Consider the following 10245-nt stretch of genomic DNA (forward strand, 5'->3'; position numbering starts at 1 on the left):
GAAACGTCCAACTAAATCAAACATAGTTCTACTTCTTTCATGTCCAAGTTCCCTGTTAAATTTCATCATTAAAATTTATTATAATGACAAAAAAGAAGAAGTTTTAATATACATAATATAAAAAATGTTTTAAATAATGTGAATTAACTGTTAAACATTTTTATACATTTGTCAAAAAATAATGATACCCATTTAAATAATATTCATTGTATAAATGATCACACGGAAAAATTGTTATTAAATTTAACCCTTAATTATAAATAATTATATTATTATGCTAATCTTAAAAATTGTATTTATTCGGATTTAAACCAATAATGATATGTCAAATGTAGATTCTTAACCGTTGAAATAATTCAATACTTTATCTAAATCTATTTTTTATTATATAACTGAAACAGAAATCGATCGCCCTAGTTTCCTCATTAAATTTAGTTCCTATCATAAGACAAAATACTTTAACAATTAAAGAAAACAGACAAAAATAAAAGTTTCAGTAAAAACTGATCAATAATGTTATCTCTAATAACGACTGTTACTAATCCAATATTCCAATACAAATTATTAAACATAAATAATAATTTTTCATAATAAAATATTACCACCAATATCAAAAAACAAATATACCTTTATTAATCTCAAACATATAAAAATACGATCGATAACGTTATTAAACTGGTCCAATAATAATTTCAATTTGCAAACCGACAAAAAGGGAATAAGAAATAAGAATACAAAGAAATAAAAAAAAAAAAACAAAAAAAATAAAAGAAGTAATAAATAAAAGGAGAAGAAAAACAAGGCTCAAAGAGACAAGTGGAATGAAGAAGAGGGAAGAGATCTAACGGATACCTTTATAGGTGGGTGCATACTTTCAAGGAATTATCCGTTAACAAGAATTTAGAAGTTATTTCATTCGGGATGCCTTTTACGAGTCTTCGGGGCTAAAACTGGTGTGCCGGTTTTCACCCTCCACCCTCCTCTCCGCCCACAACCATCCATCCTACCCTTTTTCCAACCCTTATTCAGAAAGCTTTCGACTCGGGCGGCATCATTCACGTGCTTCCGTGGGTCCCCTTTTGCACACTCACTGCAAAGGACTTAATAATGCAGGCCCGGGGGTTACAAATGTCAAGTTTCTTCCTTCTTCTGCCGCGAGCCATTCGTAGCACATTTGTGGAAAGATACGGAAGAGGGGGAGGGAAGAATACCCCCACCTTACTTCCCTACTAACTTTTTGCTAACGTTCAACATCACACAAATACGCACACACACATTTATATATAAATATACACACAACTAAACTTCGAAACAATTTTATTCTGGTTCCCTCAGTATACCATCCCCCTTCTTTCTTACATTGACTTTATCTACCTTCTTCCTACCTATCTGTTCATCCCTACGACCCCCTTTTCCGTCCCCTATCCTTCTGCCGCCACTCTGTCGTCCCTTTGCCCTTCTAATCCCCCGCCTATCCTTTTTGTTATTTTTTTCTTTCTTTCTTTCTTTCTTTCTTACTTTCTCTCTTTCCTTTTTTATTTGTCCCCCCTTTTAAACTTTAGAAACTGAGGAAGAAACTTCTTAGCTCGACGTTTTAATTTCGTTTGTCCTGGCATAGGGGGAAGTTTCGTGGTGGGAGGGAGCGAAGGGGAAAGGGGAAACTACACCGCTAAGTTGAACGCAAGTAAACGGACCGAACTCTATAAGAACAGTCGATTCCTTTTGAAACGTTTCTTAGCCGATACCCTCCTATTACAAAAGAGAATAAGATGTGACTGACTTAAGAAATACCGACTGTGGCTAATATCCGAACTTCTTTTTTTTACTTTTATTATTCGTTGTTTGATCAGGACAAAATTATTTCGTAAATAAAAATTGTCTTTACAAAAATGGTTGGGGTGGGGTATGGGGTGGAGGGGGCGATAGGTAGGCGGATTGTCTCGTTTCTTTTTCTATTTTCGTTTAATTGATTTTATCTTTTTTCTTTTTTGTTATTTTTCTCTATTATTTTTCGTTCTTTCTCTCTTTTTTTTCTTCCCACATCGTTAAAACACGAGATGATCGTTCGCAATAATTGTAAGAGTTACTTTCATTAGTATTTAAAAAAAAAAAAGAAACCCGATAAACACTTTCAACCTCTTATCCGCGAAACGTTAAATAAAAAGAAGGAAAAAAAATAGAGAGAGAGAGAGAGAGAGAGAGAAATGATGATATAATTGAAGAAAAAGAAAATACAAGAAAAAAAAGTATAAAATAATACACTCTCAGAACAGTACACCCGTATTATATGAAACATTTCCAATCATACTTATCCCTCTCGTAATGGTATATTCATGGAAAGACAAAAGAGTAGCAAAAGAAAGAAAGAAAAAGAGAAAGTAACAAAAAATGAGAGAAAGAGAGAGAGAGAGAGAGAGAGTTCATATGTTAATAATCGTTTCAGATTGCGCATATAGTAAACGGTAAGACAGGCAAGAGGTACCTGGGAGATAGTGCACGTTTTTCTATGCCCGTGGGACGGTCGACAAAAAAAGGAAAAAAAAAGAGGCAATAGAAAAAAATAAAAAACAAAAAAGAATATAGAAAAAGAGAGAGAGAGAATGATATGGGTGATGAGGGGGGGGGGCAGGGGAGGAGGTAAACAGGTACGAGACGGTGTAGGGCGTATGAGAGGGGATGAAGAGGATAACAAAATGAGGAGTAAGGGGTACGAGGAGGAGGGGAAAAGAGATAGACAGAGTGAGTGAGAGAATGAGAGGGGTAAGGGGGGTGGTCGGCCAGCAAGGAACGAGAAGAAAATGGAAAATATCGATTAGCCACGTAATGTTACGTACGTGGGCTCGTACATGAATCCGAGCAGTGAGGGGATGGGGGTAGAAAGAGAGAGAGAGAGAGAGAGAGATGGAAGATACTCAACTTACGCAATATGCACGGGCAAGAGGAGAGGAGAGAAGTATGCGCCACTTTTATACACTTTTAATATTTTTCTTGTTTTTTTTTTCTCCTTCTTCTTCTTCTTTTTTGTCCGTGTCTCGTTTCCCCTTTTTCTTTTCTTTTTTTTTTCTTTTTTAATACATACTTTCCTTTTTTTATCTTTCACTCCCCCAACCCCACCTCCACCCACTCATTCTTCACATTCTCTTTCTCTCGTAATCATCATCGGATAGAAATTCCTCCTCCTACTCCTCTTCCTCATATTTCTCTACCTGCTGTCCTTCTCCTCCCTCTCCCCCCCCCCACCGACCTCTCTGTCCTCCTCTTCCTTTCCTATATCCCTTCTCCTACATACGTATATACACATATTCATCTTTTCACACAGATAGACGTCAATATTCTTTATATCCAATATGTCTGCATTATTGATGAGAGAAATCGAACTAAAGTCAACGATACGCGGCATACAGGTGCATACATATGATGTATGCGTATGTGTTTCTGTGTGCACTGCTATGAAGTCTAACCTAAAGCTTTGTAAATTTCTATCTATCTACCTTTATCTATTCCATACTTATACACGTACACATAATAAAACTAGACAAACACGTTGTATATATATATATAAATGTGTGTGTGTGTGTGTATAAAAGTAGAAGAAGAAGAAGAAGAAGATGAGGAAGAAGAGAAATACACATACGCAATAAGTGATGGTAAAATAGGAAAAGGATGAGGAAAAGGATGAGGAGAAGGAGGAGGTGGAGTAGGGTGTGGGGGAGGGGTGGTCTGGGGGGTTAAAAGTGGATACGTATTAATGGTATTCCTCCTTTGGGATAGCCGCGGGGCGAATAACGAGGACGAGGTACAGAGAAGACGGGTGGAATGGGTGGTACGCGGAGAAAAGGGGGGTGTTAGAAGGTAGATAGAGGATTCGGTGGTGAGGGGGAGGACGGGAGGGGACGGTATAAAAGCTTGCGAGAAAAGGTTGACTTACTTTCTCTTGCTTACTGCTGCTCCCTACTACTACTGGCTCCTACTACTACTACTATTACTAACTCATACTAATACTTACACCCTTACACCCACCCTTTAGCCCAACCCCGTTAACTCCAACCTTCTAGCAGCCCTTCTTCTTACCCCATCCCTCCCACCCCCCTGTTACACCCCGTTCTACCACTGGTATACTAGTAGCTGCTACTTTCTTGCCACTGCAACTGCTGCTACTGCTGCTTCTCTTGCTTCTAAATTCTCTCTCTTACTCTCTCTCTCTCTTTCTCTCTTAACTCTCTTTTTCCATCGTACAATTTTCCATCAAAGAGATTTCGAAACGAGGCACGCGTGCAGAGAGCAAGATGTATAATACACAGACCAGGATCGATCTGAGGAGAAGAGCGACCTCGTTGCCAGTAGACTGCAGGAAAATTGCATTTCCCCATTACGACGAGATTAAAGTCTCGTTCCAGGTTGACGTCGTCGTTCTCTACCAATCCCCCACCCTAACCCCAACCCCAACCCCCTTCCCCGCCACTTTTTCTGCCTCCTACTACTACTACTACTACTACTACTACTACTATCCACGCTATTTCTTTTCCCTTTCTTTCTTTCTTACTCACGTACTTCTTTTATCACACAACCGACCAGCACTTCCTTTACTCCTCCTCTCAACCCAACCCCCCACCCACCCCTCCTAACTCTCTTTAGTTCTATTAACCTTCGGTTTCTCTCTTGTACCCCCTTTCCTTCCCTTCCCTTACCACTGTTCTACCTTCATCAAGTGAGGGATTCCCCACTATCGTTCACCACCCCATCCCCCCCGGTTAACTACCCCCGTTCCCTTCTGTCAGACTAGCCGTTCAACCCCCACCCCACTTCGAACGTTGCTGCTCAGCACCAGTCATGGTAGTTTTCGAAGTTTACTCGCGTTCCTATATAAGAACCGCAATTAACCGTCGACGGTCATGGGTCGAACGCCAGAGGGATGGATGCCCTTTGGATATTTGCGGTGTAAACGAAAGTAAGGGGGTGCAATAGAAAGGGGGGGATGAGGAAGTGGTGGTAAAGGTCCAAAAGGGTCGTTCCTAAAACACCGTAAGTAGAACTATAGTGTTCTCGTGTAAGAATGGTAACACACACACACACTTTTGTGGATTTCTTTCGGATTAGTTTTCTACTTCAAGAAATTTTGTTATTTCTTAAGTTCATGTTTTTTTTATTGTCTCCTCTTTTGGTTTTTTTTTTCTTTTCCTTTTTCTTTTTTTTCTTTGTGTCATATATCGAGAAACAATTATTTTTTCTGAGTTAAGAGAAAGAAAAATAAATACGTGGAAGTAGAAATATGGAAATACTTGAAAAGTGATCGTGAGTGGGTTTTGAAGAATTATTTTTTGTGATTTTTTCGTATATTATTGTTAGTGTTGGTTGTTCATTCTTGTTGTTGTTGTTGTTGTTTATATTCGGCTGCATCCAATACCGCGATGCAATTGCACGTACGCGTTTCCATGTGTTATTTTATATAATAACAAATAGTAATTGTTTTTTATTTTTCTATACAAGTAACGGGGGTTTGTTTGACGAATACGAGGACTGTTAATGAATTTAAGTTTCGGTTTAGGTATGGTAAAAATGTATTTTGATTTTGTCAAGAAAATTTTTCAAAGATGATTCTGAGAAAATGTATTTTTTTTTGTCTTGTAAAAAAATATTCTATTATATTTAATATCATTGTTTTATAGATATTCTCTTTCTAAATTGAAAAGTTTTCCAATGGGAATTATTGTAGGTTGTACATTTCGAAGTGGAAAATTTATTTTTATCTGCCCACGATCGTCGTCCACCACCCCCACCTGCTCCTCCCTCCTACCCCTGTTTCTCTCCTTCGTAGTTTCGATTTCTTCGATCGTCTACTATTTCTTGAAGACAAACGTTAAACTCTGTTGGAAAAGGAATACGAGGAAGAAGAAGAAGAAGAGGGTGCAATTTTATAAATACTTTACTACACAGGAGCATAGTTATTTTTGTACCAATAGAAAATCGTTCCCGCCTAGGGATACTACTATACTATCTATCTTCCTAATTCTCTTTAGAGGGTCTACGTGCATTTTGAAATTTTAACATTTTTACGTACGAGTTTTCTATTCCCATTTGTTTTAACAATACGTTCGTTTGTTTTTCTTAAAGTTGCGAAACATTACTTTTTCTGATTTTTAATCAATATATCTTTTATTTTAATTATTATTACTATAATTTAATTAGATGCAGTATTATTATTTATTATTTATAATTAATTTGTTAAATAAATGGATCAGTTATAGTGCACAAATTTTTCCATCGATATTAATAATTTATGATTAATATCAAATTGTGTATTGTATATCACAAATAGAAATAGAAATATCTTTATATCATTTGCAATATTTAATATTAAAATTATTTACTATATCATATTTTATAAATTCTCTTATGAAACACGATATATTAAATTTATTTCTTATAGTTAAAAATAAAATAGTTTGAAATAATAATATTAGAAATATTTAATATAAACAAATGACTAGGACAGAAATGATGCACCACCAGATTCCAATCCATCTAATAGAATATTACCAACAATTAATAATTAAAAAAATAAAAAAGATAGGAAAAAAGAGAAGAGAAAAAGAAAAAACCAAAACATAGGACAAAAAAATAGAAGAAAAAAAAATGTTGATAACGAAACGTGTATAGGCAATGAAACAAACGGGGTACTAGTACGTTCAATTCGGTCACTGTTTTAATCGCGAATAATAGACGTCTCTTCGACCGACGTTAACTTCCCATTCTCCCCCCTAAAAGCCAGCCCCACCTAACCAACCCCTCCCAGCTACCCTTGCTCGTCCCGTTCTTCCTCATCCTTCCGGACTACGGCATCCGTGTTGCTATTATACACGCTCGCGAGAACGTAGTCACTGTAGTCGCTTTGGGACAGATTCATATAATTGAATTCGGTTCACTGAGCTTCGCTTGCTAGCTCCTGGAAACGTTCGCTCTTGCTCTGTTGCTCTTGCTATTAGAGAATACTCAAACGAAACAAGACTATGTATAATACAACTATACGTGTCATATATGTGTATCTATAGAGGTATGTGTTAACATGTGTATTTGGATATATACTCTAAGTATTAGTATAGTTCTATAGGTAACTGTAAGTGTATTGGTAAATATCTAGATGTGTGTGAATATTGGGTATATATATATATATATATATATATATATATATAGTAAATGGGCTAGTTTTCAACTGAACCATTGAGGCTAACGAGAGAATAACGAGCTACGACGAGGACTACAACGACAACAACGACATGGGACATAGATGACGACATAGACATTAGATGACAAAGAGACGAAGACATTACTGAAAGGAATAAAGAGATATCTCTACGTTCGACTGGTTTGATCAATTTCAATAATGTTGTTCAGTTTAAAGTATGGAAGTAATAGTAGTAGTAGTAGGGTAGTTTCAATGACTATCTAATAGTATCCGGTTGTTCGTATATAGAATTTAACTGTTCAACAATTTTCAATGAGTTTAGGTTATTCTGTTATTAGTAGATTGATTAAACGTTTTTGGTATCTTGGATCTTATCATAGGATTCCATTGGGATTGTGCATTGTAATTCGGTTAAGATTGTGTCAAAATGGGATTATCCTTTCATAAGAATTGATTTAAGGTCGTCTTATGGTTGCATTAGGATTGGATTGAGATTTGATCAAGTTTCTGTAACGTTTCTATTAGAATTTTGTTATAGGGATCTGTCGAAGGGGGATTTATTGATGTTCAAAGTACTGTTTGCAATTGTTAACTTTATTCTAAGAGTTTACAATAATTTTTTTTGTTGATTAACCGATAGTTAATATCTTAAGAAGAAAAAAAAGGATTCTAACCTATAAGATATCTTAAGAAAAACAAAATGGATTCTAATCTATAAGATATCTTAAGGAAACAAAATGGATTCTAACCTATAAGATATCTTAAGAAAAACAAAATGGATTCTAACCTGTAAGATATCTTAAGAAAACAAAATGGATTCTAACCTATAAGATATCTTAAGAAAACAAAATGGATTCTAACCTATATGATATCTTAAGAAAAACAAAATGGTTTCTAACCTATAAGACATCTGAAATATAATTAACCTATAAGATATATCTTAAATATTAAGATAATAAAAAAAGATAATAAATCGCTCCTAGAAATGACAATAAAAAAAAAGCTATTATAACAGAACAAAGTAGAAATAAAATGAGGAATAAGAAGAAGAAAAAGAAGAAGATATCTTATGAAGTTTCGTATGATTAAAAAATAATGTCAATTTATTGAGTTGTGTATCGTTCGGATGGTATTGGTGTAGTAATTTTGTTGCTGTTGCAGTAATAGTTGAATGAAACTGAGTGAAAATGAAAGTTAAAGAGAGGGTATGTGTATGTGTGTGAGATAAAGAGAAAGAGAAAATCGACAAAGAAGGAGGTGCAGAGGGAGAACGAACGTTGAGGTTCAAGTAACGCTGTCAAACCGGATCCGTTTGTCCGTGAAAAGAGATGATCCGCTTCGTTGAGCAACGCGTACAAGTTCTGTTACGCGCCCTGCTGTGGTACATGTAAATGAGCGGAATTTATTCGAGACCACGTTGGAAAAGCGTTGGTAGACGCTAATCGCAAAGGTAGATCGGTTTAACGAAAGAGGGAGAATAAAAGTGAAAGAGAGAGAGAGAAAGAAAAGAGAAAAAAGAAAAAAAAAAAGGTAAAACGAAAGAGAAGAAAAGATAGTCGATGCGAATAAAACGACACGGATAAGTCGGATAAGCCGATCGGATAAATTTACGGTTCTAAATCGAAGCCAAAAAGTAACATGAGAGGAAACTGGATATGTGTGGTTGGTTATCAGCAAATATTGGTATTAAGTTGATAAAGATGAAATAAACTTTTTTCATCATTTGGATCTTAATCTATAATTTTTCCTTCTTTTTATATTATTTTTTATAAATTAAACGTGTTACAGGGGGGTGGAGTTATATTTAATTTATAATAGTATTGAATTAATCAATGTTTAACAATTATTTCATAAATTATTCTACTATAATAAATAGTTAATTATTAAATACTATAGTATAATGTGATGCTACATTACTATTTTACAAAGCTAACCACAAAAAAAAAGTTTTACAAATTATTTCATCAACTTAATCGTATTATTCTCTAAAATTGTATCCCGAAACAATAAATTATTTCTATCGATAGAATATATTTACAAATTACTATACAAAATAATACAATCTCCTCAACACAAAAAAAAAATACATACTTCATACAAAATTTTAACAAAAGGAAGGTATTAAAACGAATGAAAAAAAAAAATTGAAAATGAAATAATTTAATACACTAACAAGAGTTATATATATATATAATAAGAGTCTCATAAATGATTTTGCGAACTTACAAATGCTACTAAAATTTCCTACCTAATGAGAGTGAAACGTAACGACGATGAAAGAGAAGGGGTTGGAGGGTGAGGGTGAAATGAAACTCATGGAAAAGAGAAGATAGCATCTAGAATACGAGTACGCGTAACACACACACACACACGCATGTTTTACGTGAGAAACGTGAAAACGTGTATAAAGGAAACGACGATGTACGAGTATTAAGCGTTGGCACTTATCTGCGACACGTTTACCGACAACACATTTTCCCTTTCTCTCATTTTCTATCTTTTTCCATTGCTTTCTCTATCTCTCATGCGTGTAGCTCGTTTTCGAGAGATCGAACGAACTCCCCACATCAAGGCAAACTTCACACTAAGAACATGCTTCCTACAAGAGTGTGAGAGATTGAATTCGCAAATATTGCTTCCAGGCTTTAAGAAGAATCCTAAACGCGATCTTTCTTAAACTTAAACTTTATCTTTTAAAGATATTAAAAGTGATTTAAGATACGTATATATATATATTATCGGTAATATATTTTTAACTATTAGTTTAATTCTAAAATAGTAATTATACAGATCACAAATAAATGGAATTGCAAATATTATATATATATGTATGTATGTTAATGGTAATTATGATTAAAACATTACTCGATTATTCATCGAGTATTCTAAGTAGTACAAATCAACCTCTCCCATCTGGTCAGACATTATTAAGTAATAAAATTATAATATAATTAAAAACATAATTCTACTTATTAATCATTGATATAACAATATAAATTGTTTGTGAAAATTAATTAATATATAAAATTTTAACGTTAATATATAAATATATTTAATTAAAA

At 34.5% G+C, this 10245-nt stretch overlaps 1 protein-coding gene across 3 annotated transcripts in view; it reads right to left on the bottom strand.

The window, feature by feature from the left end:
- LOC106788280 (diacylglycerol O-acyltransferase 1) overlaps positions 1–10245 on the bottom strand; it is a 144036-nt gene that overhangs the window by 8992 nt on the left and 124799 nt on the right. The window lies entirely within an intron of this gene.

The sequence above is a fragment of the Polistes canadensis genome, unplaced genomic scaffold (genome assembly GCF_001313835.1).
Source record: "Polistes canadensis isolate GaletaPanama2010 unplaced genomic scaffold, ASM131383v1 scaffold_132, whole genome shotgun sequence".
Classification (NCBI taxonomy): domain Eukaryota; kingdom Metazoa; phylum Arthropoda; class Insecta; order Hymenoptera; family Vespidae; genus Polistes; species Polistes canadensis.